The 12,720-nt window shown below is 39.4% G+C and overlaps 1 protein-coding gene across 8 annotated transcripts in view; it reads right to left on the bottom strand.

Moving 5' to 3' along the window:
* The window catches only part of STARD13 (StAR related lipid transfer domain containing 13), a 306,520-nt gene that overhangs the window by 263,818 nt on the left and 29,982 nt on the right, over window positions 1-12,720 (bottom strand). Inside the window, exon 3 of one of the 8 annotated variants that reach the window (XM_074859836.1) lies at window positions 932-1,026. The exons of the other annotated variants lie outside the window; for them this stretch is intronic. The gene's annotated coding sequence lies outside the window, so the exon portion shown is untranslated. The remainder of the gene's footprint in view (window positions 1-931; window positions 1,027-12,720) is intronic. 8 annotated transcript variants of the gene reach the window in all.

Here is a 12,720-nt window from a genome sequence, read left to right as displayed (position 1 = left end):
TGAGGGAGGTGGCACTTAAATGCCGATTTCTCTTACACCTCATGCACCTGATTGCCTTTGATGAAGTTAAACAGTATTTTAGTCAGGAAAGAAGTTGGCATATTTATGAATGAGTCACTCAGCAAATGAAGCCACATCTTGAGGCAAACATTTTACAGGAATTACTTTATATGACAATTTAGTGAGGCTTGTCTCAATTTAGAAGTGTATATTATCCCAGGATAGCTGTGCTACCAAGCCTTTGCCATGTCTGTCCCCGCCTCCATCGTGGCAGAAGCTCATTTTACATTGTCAAGGAAAGTAAAATATCTTCTCAAGTGCAATAAACTACAATGATGAAGAGACACTTTGCTAATTTAACCGTGCATAAATTCATGTTTGTCTTAGGTGAAACTTTTGGTCACAGATGTGCTGTTTTCCAACCACCATCTTAACTAATGCAGCTATGTCAGCAATTTATTTACAGCTGGACCTACTTGCAATATATAGGAGGGAAAGATTCTGCTCCAGGAGGAATCATTGACACATTTTGTGCTATTAGCTGAAACTGAGGTTGAGTTTAATCCAGCCAAGGTGCAAACATCCTGCCAGTGTGCTGACTCAGCTGTGTTTCAGTCTAAAACTGCATTCTCAACAGCACTGTCGTTGTCACCTTACCACCACGTGGGAACAGTGGTTTAATTGCAGATAAGGTGAGAATATACCCTCTGTAATAACAACTATTGCTATTTCTAAGAACTTAGATCCATGGGCAATGTTTAGTCCTAATTAGTTTACATAAAGTTGGCCTTGACTTTGCAGATCATTCTGTTCTGTGAAGCCCATGAATAGCGTGGTTACGATCTTGAGCAAAATCAAACAGCAGGAATGTGTGAGCATCAGTAAGGTGAAGGAAAAGACATGGTTCTTCACACTTGGAAAAGTCTCATACCTCTTGCATACCTGATTACATCCTCTCAAAAGAAGGCATCCAAAAGGAGTCAAGTATGAATGGGGAACTGACGGCATATGTCTTTCAGCATGTCTCTGAGAACATGAATGAATTTAAAGAATTAAGATCTGGCTTTCCTTCTAACATTAGGCTTTTTTTAGCCTTGCATTCAGTGTATTGCTTTTTTATTCCCTGTTCTGCCTCATGTATTTTGTCTTGCACCTATGAAATGCAGCATCAAGCTCCTGATGAGATATTGGCCAGAGCATGGTTGACTACATGCTTTTAGAAGGCAGTTTTGAGTGATTTAAGATTACACTCTGAACTACTTGAGAAATTAAACCTGATGTGAAGTTGCTGAAAATCCTAATACCCACAGGAAAGGAGGATTGAAAGAGGTGTGTGTGTGCATATGCATTTATCTAAAATCTGTCTTATTAAATGAAAACCAGAATTTTTTAATGTATTTCCCTAGAATACTTTGGCTTTGTTTTATATGAATGGTGCAATGACCATGAAATGGGAAGAGTGGCCGGTCATACACAGACACTGTTCATAAACATAGGCCCTGAAATGAACCAACACCTAATAAATATTTTTAAAATAACAGTGGATAAGCCACATAGGGAAAAAAAAAAAAGTCTGTCTCCCTTTTGGTTGAGGATCTTGGCATTGGTAAGATCCCAGTTCTTCATCTAAGCAGCCAGTCCAAACCAAAGTCAGGAAACAGCCTTTCTGCAAGCAGACACCCAGGTATGAGCTGCTTCTCCCTTCAGTTTAAATACTCTCACTGTTTCTTCAGCCTGTAAAGTGGATTCCATTACATATGTTCATGGGATGCTCAATGAACTGGTTGCAAATTAATCTTCATTTTGCACAAGTGGAAAGAGGCTGGAAGAAGCAATTCTCTCATACTGGAGGATATCTATGCTAATATGGATGGCTTAAGGGTCATATTCACATCTTTACTTTCTTTTTAAGCTCATGAAAGAGAAAGGACATGACAACCACTTCTCACTCCACAAGTTAGGTAAATAGCAAGCAGCTTGATTTTGATTTTTTCTATTTAGCTCTTGTCTGTTGAAAGTTGTATATCAGCACAAAATTGTCCTTCAGAACAGCCTCCAAAACTGCATGCATCCCTCTGAGAAATCTGCTGAACCTGTGACACCCACCAGCAGCCAAAGACACTGGACAAAAGCAGTTATTTTGGCACTTCACAGGTGCAGAGGCTGGTATGGTCTGTGTTTATTGTATGGTTTATAATTCCTTAAAATTAAAGAAATTAAGTTCTTTAAAGTTATTTCCCTCTCTGAAGAAGGAGAACATATCACTGCCTTGGGTGACTTCATGAGAAAGTATCAGTTCATATTAATTTCACTTATAATTGTTATTATCCACCATTTGCATATAAGGAATTGGACGCTTGCATCTACTGTGACCACACAGCCAGTAGAAGACATGTAAAAAGGAGTCAAAGTTTCTTTATGACTAAAGCCATGTATTAATCACATCTTATCTTCCATCCATAAAAATTGTTTTGTTTGATTTACTAATTGTCATGATTAAATTTACATAAAAGAACATGAGAGACGGTGGCTTCAACAGGCATCATGACTGAAGATCAGCACTTGTTTTAATAGGCTGAAGTCTTCTTGCTAATTCTATTTACAGAGAAGAGTTGCATTTCATTAGAAATGTCCACCCTTTTCCCCCTGAATTGGGTTCTCTTAAACAGGGATAAACCAATAATCTTAACCAAACCACCACCCCCACAAGCCCTTGGTTTTCCCAGAATCTGTTAAATTTCCCCAACATCTTCAACAAACTTCAGTAACTCTTTAGTACCATGCTTTGTTTCAAGCTTCCTTCATGCAAGCAACTTATATTTGAAGTCCTGATCCTCATTTTGGTGCCTTGACTCTTGCTTCAGCTCTCTCTGTCCTTGCAGTCTATGGCCGTGCCCACTGCAGGGGTGAAAGCCTGGCACAGGGGCAGAGATTTCCCAGCAGCTGCCAAGATCTACTGCACTCAGCTCATGAGAAACCACAATAAAAATAAATCTCTCTTGCTGTTTCCTAAGCAAAGTATATAGAGAAAAATAACTTGCAGGACACTGGTGTTTGGGATAAGAACAGGCTCAGGCCTCTGCAGACATTCTCAGCTAGTGTGAAACTGGTCAGCCTGGGGAGCTGGAAGCAGCTGGACCATGGCAGCTACTGAAGCTTGTACAAGTTTATTAATCTTGTTTACAGGACTGGGATGTTTCCGATACCTAAGCCAGCTCACTGAATACCTGAAGGAAAATTAGGGAAAAATTTAATTGCTTAAACATAGGTTTCTAGTGCCCTTTGAGACTATCCCACCTGGCCTTCAGCTGCCAGTTCAGAGAGGTGTGAATCTCCTCTGACAACTTTGACATATCTACTGTGTGGATATCATAGGACAGCAGGATATCTCAAAGGACACTGCTAGGCACCTGCAGGTAGGCACTAGTTTAGGAAAATGAATTATCATTCCTTCAGTTTACTTAGACTATTCAAATAATTTAACTTCAGGCACCTAATTTTGGTGACTAATTTAGGATTCTTAGGTAAGAGCCTCGAGGTCTCCTTTGCTTATATAAAAATTCTACATTCTTAATGTATGTACCTCAATTCAGCTGGCATAAGTACTGTATTGCTTCAAAAAAAAAAAAAAAGTACGTATGAGTCTCCTGGTTAAGCAAAGAAGCTCCCATAGGAAGCCAAATTGATCAAAATTGCCAGCAGCTCTGTGCTGTGTAAGGACCTGTATCTGTGCCGCAGTACATTATTATGGAAAGTTTCAAGGCTAAATCAGAACGTACTCAGAAAACAAACAAGAACAAGCACTTTAATACCATGTGTATTAAATCAGTTTGTGGCATTTTGGCTCCCCAGTTTCATACTCCTATCAGTCTTGTAAAGTTTCTGCAGTGTTTTGGCAACTTGCTACATTTCTCAGTTGAAATACACTGCTTAATGCAAGACTGGTAAACAGCTTGAATAGGCAGGGCTTTGATTTATGAACTGCATCAATATGGTAATGAGGATGTTGGCTGGGCAATTAGTTTTAAATTGTGTAAGCTCACACTAGCTCTTGTTATTATGAGTACAAAGGTTTGTCAGAACACCTCTGAGTTCAGTATTTCAGAATCCTCTGGTGTCTTTATACCTATTAGACCAGAACTGCAGCAAATTAAAACCTCTGCTACACCTTCTGAATCTAATATCACTAAACCATTTGTATGAAAATATCAGCAGTAAATAGATGCATCCATTTAAAATGGTACTTTTCATGCATTCTTTTTTTTCAGTTCAACAGGGGCTTTGGACTCCAGCAACATCTTTATCACCTTCTCTAATCAGTGTCTGTAATGAATCCTAAAGAAATGGTGACCCCCGCCATAAATGCCTGTTACTACAAAGGTCATGCCGGAGGGCAGACTCCTCCTCTCAAGACCTGCTGGGTGCAGGAGATATAAATGGCAGCAAGGGAGGACTGCGTCAGCTACAATGAAGATAAATTATTTCAGAGGGAGCAAAAGTTATTTTGGAGGAACCTCCTGTGATCCCTGTCTGTATGTGCAATAAGACCAAGGCAAATCCTGCTCAATGAGTTTTGGTCATGTTTTATTTTTTGGTAAAAGAACTCTTCCCTCAAACCCAACATACTTCTGATGGATGACCCAATGCATTTGTGTTTAATCTGAAAAAAAAAAAGTAATTTATATTGGGGGATATTTACTCCTTTTTATTAATCTATCTAATTTTTGAGAGCTTTCAGAAGAGTGTTCAAATATAAAGTGCTCAGATGAATACTTCAGTATTTTCAACCCTTCTATCTCTTGCTTCCCCATGTGATTTTTTTTTTTTTTAATATTATAAAACATTCAGTTAATTTGACAGAAACTCACAGTTATTTTGAATTCCTCTTTTGCGGCGGGTAAGTTTATGGGGTTTTTTGCCCAGATATACCAGGCAAAGTCAAAACACCCAGCAATACTTAATGACAGCTGCTTTAGAGGTGTCTAAAGTCTTATTTATGTACAGAAGGAAGTGTTTCTTAAGCCAAGGTGCATATTTCAGGCCTGAATAGCTGTTTTGAACAAATTTCCTGTTTGCCTTTCTGCTTTTTGGTTATTTCTTCTCCTCCCTTTTGAGATCTTCCAATAATTAGTTACACTCATTTGTTTTCCAGTTTCAGTTCTTAAATTCCGGATTTCTACTTAGTGAGATTTTGTGTTGTGTTTGCTAAATTAAAGAGACTTATGGTATCAGATGATCTTTTCCCCATAGAAGGGATCATTCTAGACTTTTTATCAAGTAACAGCTCTCCTTTTTGGATAAACTCAAACAACTAAACATTTCAAATGGTGTAACAAAAGTAGTTAAAAATATCTAAACTAGCTCTAAGTTTACTAGCTTAGGTCTCACAAACAATAAAGCAGTGGATCTGAGGCATACTGATGTGATACACTTTTTTTGGGGTATCCTCAGAGACTTTTACATGTCTCCTGCAATAACTGTATGCCAAGTTCAGAGGTAATTTTTGAAGCTTTTCTCTGGATCCTCCATAAGTTTGGTTTCTTAAAGTATAAATTTCTCCGATGAGACTTCCTCTGATTTTCTCCACCTATGACATCTTTCCTCTCTGCAGAATAAATCTGCTTTGGGCATTTCCACATGACTTTGTGGAATGAAGCAGCAAATAACCACCCATCATTAAAAACTATGCAATCCACTAGTGGATGCTGCTAGAAATTTTAAAGGGTCTACTACACCTGAAGCGTAGTCCACAAATAAAGAATGAGCTGGATTTTTTTTCCCAGAAAGAAATTTGGAATAGAAAAAAAATATCTGAAACTCTCACTTTATATCCAGACTAAAAGGTATATGAAGCAAAAGTACAGGAAATTTGTTTCTTAACTTATTCTAGTTTACCTTTTCTTTCCTACCTAAGCCATTTCTTTCCAACCTTTAATAAATAAATACAAAAGATAAGTAGAAATCTTAATCAAAGGGGATGTCCATTGCCTGGCAGGATGAAACTCACACAGAACATGAAATTCAATTAATCGGATTTCCATGGAAACACAGTATTGATGCAAACTCTGTTACAGAGCCCTTTAAACAAGCAGAATGGTTATTTCCAGGTTCTATGCACTATACAAGCAAATGGTCAACACCCTCCTCTCACTAGGCAAGGGCCTCTGCAACTCTATTCAAATATATTAACCTCTGAGATAGATGGTGTCTTTCATCCTCTCTTTTACAAGTACGAAGTGTGTTGTGTTAACGTGAGAGAGTTTTTCTTTCCTTCAGAGTGCTGCAGGTAAGTCATGAATTTGGATATCAGAGAGGAGCAAAATTAATCATTTTTTTTCCCTTTAGACAAGAAAAAAAAACTAGTCACTTTGACTGAGTTTTAGAAGCGCCAGAAATTCAGTTTCAATCTTCATTCTTATGAATGCCAGAGTGTTCATTTGTGCATATTGCATGTACTTTTATAGAGACTCTGTTATGGTTCTGGATGCCTGTTATCATCACAGTATGAGTTAAAGATCTGTCAGCAAATCAGTTTTTCATGGGTATGAAACTCAGTCACTGTAAATCATACTAGCTAAAGTGTTGATGTATATTTGTCATGATAGATACAGAATTTTTCTTAACAATGAGAAATAATCACCACATTGGTAATTTTCAGTTAAAAAGAAGAAAAACAGGAAATATGTATATTTGACAGTTTCATTAGCTTTCTGGTCAAACAAATGGTAGAACATATGCTCTCAGTTTATGCCCTCAGTGCCTTCCTGCCCTAATGCTCCATATAGTTTAAGGCCAAAGTTTTTGATATTTTCATCACAAAATATCTTAAGAGGGCTTGATCTCCAAAAAGCCAGGGGCCTCTCCTTTTGAAAAATATCAGCCATTTCTAAAGTGTGCCTCTCCAAATGGATAATTTCTGCAATGATAAAGATTCAGATTTCAAAACATCAAGATCTCTTTGTCTAGTTTTTAAATCATGTTTTTGTCCCTACTGTTCTTAAGAGAAGCTTAAAAATTGTAAGAGACTGGACAGGGTGAAGCAGCTGTATGAAATAGGACTTCTCTGTACACCTCAGACAGGCATGAATTGCAAACAACCCACGCCAGGAAGCACTGCCATGACAAGATATGAGCAACATCACTGCCTCTGGCCACCCGCACCAGGGTACTTACTGCTGACAGGTTTCTTGCTGTTACGTCTCTCTTTCTTTAAACTGCAGTAAACGATTATTGTTTGTGCTTTTTGGTGGTGGGGGAACATGGAATTGGTCTTGTTCATCTTTCATCACCACAGGTTGTGTGAACACATGGCAATGCCTATAGCCACAAAGGCACTGTGTATTATTAGCCGTAGGCCTGCGTTGCTTTAGTCAAGACCTGCTTTGCAAGATGGTGCCCAAAAGTGATGAAAAGCAGAGTTACTCTCAGGATTTCTCAGGAAAAAGAGCCCCATGTAGGAAACAAAGCAAAGGACATGCAGTAAGTAGGAAATCAGCTGTGCCACTTCCCAAAAAAATTATAATCTCAGGGCTTCAACAAGCCCTGGAACAACCATGATCTTAGATCAGGAAATAGTTTGCATGATAAGAAATAAATGGGCAAATGAGGATTTGTACTGATTTAAAATTTCTTTTGTTCCAGCAGATGAAAATTAACTACCTTGGTCAGGGTCAGATTGTGTACTAATATACAGAAAATTATAACACTTCCCTTAAATTGCTTATATTCAAAACTTAACATACTTACTAGCCTTTTTCTATCACTTTTTAACCTATTATTTTTATGTTCTAAAAACCTAAAATGTGGTACACGAATGGAATATTAGCACACATGCAAATACTCATGCAAAGGCTGCTTATTAGAGAGTCTGGGATGTACTCTGTATGTGTTTGTTATAATGCACTGCTGTCAACATCCCTTTAAATCATTGAGAGGTCTGTTGTGATTTCAGATTTCTAGGAGTTCCCATTGCTGTGAAAGACTGACAAGTATCAGACTGAGAGCTGCCTACACACCTTCATCTTGTTCCCATTGAAAATGTATATTACAATATAGTTTTTAATTACACGATCCTACAGTTTTTAGCCTGTGGCTTCCTGCTTCACCCTGCACATGAGACAGGTGACCAAGGAGGTGTCAGTGTAGGAAGGGCAATGGTAAAACAAGACATGTTAATTTTTCACTGCTGTTATAAGTAATTAGTGTTGGTTTAGCATGCTTCTGTGTGAGTTATTTACATGCATTTGTGTAATTGTGCAAAAGAATACGTTTCCCTTTAATTTTAATATGGTGCCTGTCTGGCAGCATCACATTTTTAGTGAATTCTTTTCATAGATAACCTTCAGTTAAGTAAAGAAATGTTAACTTATATAAACAATTCCAAAGATATTTGAAAGTATCCTAAACAAACACCATACCAGTGAGGGTACAGGCAAGTAGAAGGTTTTTACAGCCTTCTACCTGAGATACTGTTGAGTTTCCTTTTCTCAGAGCAAGCTGCGGAGTGCCAGTGAGTTTACCTGCTATGGGTTTACTGCTACAAAGCTGCCTTACCACTCTCCATTTCCCTATACAACATGGATATAAGGGAGAACAGCAATGTCCACCATTCATTTGCACCTACCAAACTCCAGGCTGAAGACAGTGTCAGTATTCTGGGTGTCCAAAACAACTCTTTCAGTTACGAACCTCAACCTATGCAAGGAAGATAAAATGCTGGCCTACTAACTTCCAGGATTTGCTTTGGAAGAGTTTTTACATAGTGGTGTCAGTCAAATACTGCGTATGGAAGCGGTACTTCAGAGACAGTTTAAATGCTACTGTAGAAATGCCCACCACACTGCAAAATTTGTATCTAAGGGGTAACTATTATTAAAAGGACAACTAGTAAGGTTTTCTCAAATGTGTGTACTCTGTTCATAGATGGCAGTGACAACTAGTTACGTACTGCCCCGTCTAAATGTTCTTTATCAAACACTGTGTTATCTCAAATTAACATTTGTGTGGCAAGATTTCTGTTTACTCTGATAGGTACTTGATCAGGTAATTAAAGAAATAAAATTATGACAGTTTCAAATTCTCCTTTCCACTTGCTTCAAGAAAACTTTAGGGCTTTATTTTGTGCAGCATCTTCCATATGGGACATGCGCCATTAGTGCATATTCGAGGAGCTTATGCTAAATAGAAGACAACTGAAGATAAGCAGTCACATATTTTCATGCCTGTTGTTACAAATTCAGCAATGCTGTGAGTGCCTCTTACTCTGTAAGAGCTAGTATGACACTTAGGAATTTCTAAACACAAGTTACTTCTACATTGAACCGGGAAGAGTGACTGAGGCTGAATTAAATGTATTCAATTTTTTTTCCTCTCCCAAAAGATATGTAACAAATCAATCCCCATAGAAATGCAGAGGAGCTTAGAAATCCCTTGCAGGAGCACCTGACAGACAGAAGTGTCTCTGACCTGTTGAACTGGCTGGGACAGCAGAGATAAACTGACCACTAGCGATGCAGAGAGAGAAGGCAGACACCTTCAGAAGCTGAATTACATGTGAAAGATGAGGCACTGTATGCTACGTGTAGTGTAAAACTGAGTAAGTGTTCTTTGGAGTTAAAACAACTGGAGGTTTTCCAATGTGCTGCCTTTGAAGCCTCTTCTTTGGCTCCTATGCATCTCCCTTAATACTCTTCACCTTCTCACACAGGCTAAAAAGCTTTCAAATTGAAAACAGTGCCTCTAGAAATTCAGCAAATCTAAAAATATTGATCTTGCGGAGTAAGTTCCAATAGCCTGCTACATTGAAAGGAACATCTGGCTTTAGAGCCTAATTTATGCTTCATTTCTTTTGGTATTTGTTAAACATTGTCTTTCCCTGTCTTGCAATGTTGTTTTCTATGAGCTAGAGCACTGTAGACATTACAGGTAGGCATGTACTGAATACTGGAAGGGACTGAGACCTATAAACATTACTGGGCTGAAGATATCACAACTTAAGTGTCTAACAAAGCTAGCCAAAGTGGGAATTGCAACTGTCTTCCTGCTATCAAAGTAATTTCACATCTTGAGAATAAAAAAGAGATTTTTAAAGGGACTGTTTGGAGAGGAAGAGAATAAATTCAGCTATTATTCAGTAACACATCTTTCAACTTACCAAAAACTTCTGTTTCATAGGCTAGTAGAAGATATTGAGCCATAGGATTTGTACACCTTTTCTATCAGTCCTTTCCAGACTCTGGAAAGTTTTTTTCTACATTCACCATTATTAAGCTATACTTTTCTACCCCACCTATGCCTAACAGCTATCAATAATGGTCACTGCTCAAGGGAAGGTTAAAGGCCAAAAAGGCGAAGCTATTAGGGCAGAAAGCATTACAGCAGTAAGAGATGTAACCAGATGTCTGTCTGCTACAGGGGTATGAAAAATCATGAGGTCAGAATAAAAGAGAGAGAGAGGTTGAAACACAAAAAGAACTAATTCCAAGCTCTTCCCAAAGTCACCCCCAACAAAATCTAGTTGTTCAGCTCCATTGGCCCAATGCTTGTCCTCTGCCAGAGACTTCTCTGCCTGTCCTTAGCACCCCATTCCCACTTATTTCCCCCTTCACGTTCCCTGCATGCCCATTTGTGCTACCAATGGCAAACATGTTGGCACTCCTGATGCTCCCCTTCTCTTGAGGGATGCTCTTCAGTGAATGATACCTTGCAAGCAGGGACACGACTGTCCTCGTAGTCTCGGTTGGGCAGGCAAGAGGGAGCTGCCCCACTGCAGGGTCCACGAGCGAGACCTCCCATGGGCTCTAGACACCCCTCTCAGGGCAGCCTGCAGGCAGGGAGGAGGCAGCCCAGGCAGCTCTGCCTTCTGGCAAACCAAGTTTTCTGACTCTGGTGGTGCCTGCAGCATGCATCTATAAGCTTGTTGTACATGAACAACACATTTGGTATTAAGCATTTGTGTGTCTATCTTGACTTGTAAACTGAGGATAAAGATTAAAGCAAAGGACCTGAGGAGCAGAATTTTCTAGTACATTTTGAGAGGGATTTGGTGAGGGCTCACAATGGAGTGAAATGAAGGCTTGCTTTCCCAGAGAGCCAGAAATGCTTTACATTTAGGGTGAAGGTTGATACTTTTGAGCTATAGGTTACTTTGAGTGATCTGACACCTTACTGGCACTGGTCAGAGAATGGGTGAGTGCGTGCTCTGTAGTTACATGTGGAGCCATAACTCAGCAAGACTTTGAGTCTCAGTGTCACAAATAAACTGCAAAAAATAAGTAAGTGGGAGCAAGGACAGTGCCTGGGACTCTCCCTTTCCAGGGAGGTTCCTCTCACAACAGGCCAAAGACCCAGTACCATCTTGCTCACTAGCTTTTGCCCTGTAAATCTCACTTCCCTTCAGCAGTGTTTGGTGCTGGCAGGAGAACTGTGCCATGCCAGACTATGTTGCAGCCTCGTGGCTGATGGACTTTCCTGAAAAGTACCAGCAGTGTTTCAGATTAAGGGTCTAGAAGGCAAATGTTCCATCTCCTGGGCAATCAGTGAGAAACCTCTTCTGCTGCTGCCATTAGAACATCATCTCTTCTGGGTTAATGGATCCATCTACCATAAATACCATTAAGCAGAAAATCTGTTCTCAGGAAATGGGATCCTGCTTTACAGCCTGGGGTACTAAGCATAGGTCACTGTGTGGGTCTTGCCATGGGATGGGGGCAGAAGGATGTGCAACACCCCAAGCTCCCACACAGGACTGCAAGCGAGCCAAAGTGCTGATTGCTGCTGTCCTCAAGTCTTTTTGCTAATGAGGCCTGATTTTCCATACGAAGCAAGAGAGCAGGTCTCGTTTTAGACTTAAACCGGAATGGAAGCCAACATTGGTAAACCTAGGAGTCAAAAGTGAGGACATGTAGAAGCCGAGTTAATCAGTACTTAAAGCACTTAAAGCAAAAATTCAGAAATGAAGAAGATATGATGCAAAGATGACTCAGAAGCAGCACTTGGGATTTCACTGGCATGCATAGGGAGCTTCCCTATTAAAGGGAGTTAAAATTTGTCAATGCCAGAGGGCTATTACAACAGAAGGGTTGCTTTAGCCCCAAAATGGTGTTTTCTAACAATGCTCTGTCTCCTGATAAGGGAACACCAAAGCTGACTCAGAGAACTCTTGAGCTGGGACTCTGCCCAGAGGAATAATATGAGTCATCTAAACTACTCTTATAGCTCCCTCTGTCAATTTACTAAAAGCATCATATCTGCAGTTGGATCTGTGGTTTAGAAAATGTGGCCCGAGGCAGGATTTTTTTTGCCACTATGTCAATACCTTAAAAGATCCAGAATGTGTTTATTAGTGGGTTGATGGGGATTAAAAACTATTACTAGAATTCTCAAAATATAGTTCTTGCTTTCTCTGGATAACATCTTACAGAAAGACATGCTTCAAAAACTATGATTTTAAAGTGATGAAATCTCTGCTTCTTCACTGCCTCTTTCCGTGACTCCTCCTTTGACTCAAAGGACTTGTGCCAATATAAAAAAAAAATGTTATTTATATTGTGGTAGAGCCAGGGCACCATATAAAGAATCAGTTCTTTACTGTGTGAAGTGCAATAAATTCAGAGGAATGAGTCCCTACTCAAGGAACTCACAGCCTGTACCTCTGAACATAGCATGACACAAATAACTATGGAAAGCACAACCAACCATACAGAAGGTGGATCATGATGA

This window comes from Strix uralensis, chromosome 2 (genome assembly GCF_047716275.1).
Source record: "Strix uralensis isolate ZFMK-TIS-50842 chromosome 2, bStrUra1, whole genome shotgun sequence".
Lineage (NCBI taxonomy): Eukaryota > Metazoa > Chordata > Aves > Strigiformes > Strigidae > Strix > Strix uralensis.
This window is presented reverse-complemented; position numbering and strand designations above follow the sequence as displayed.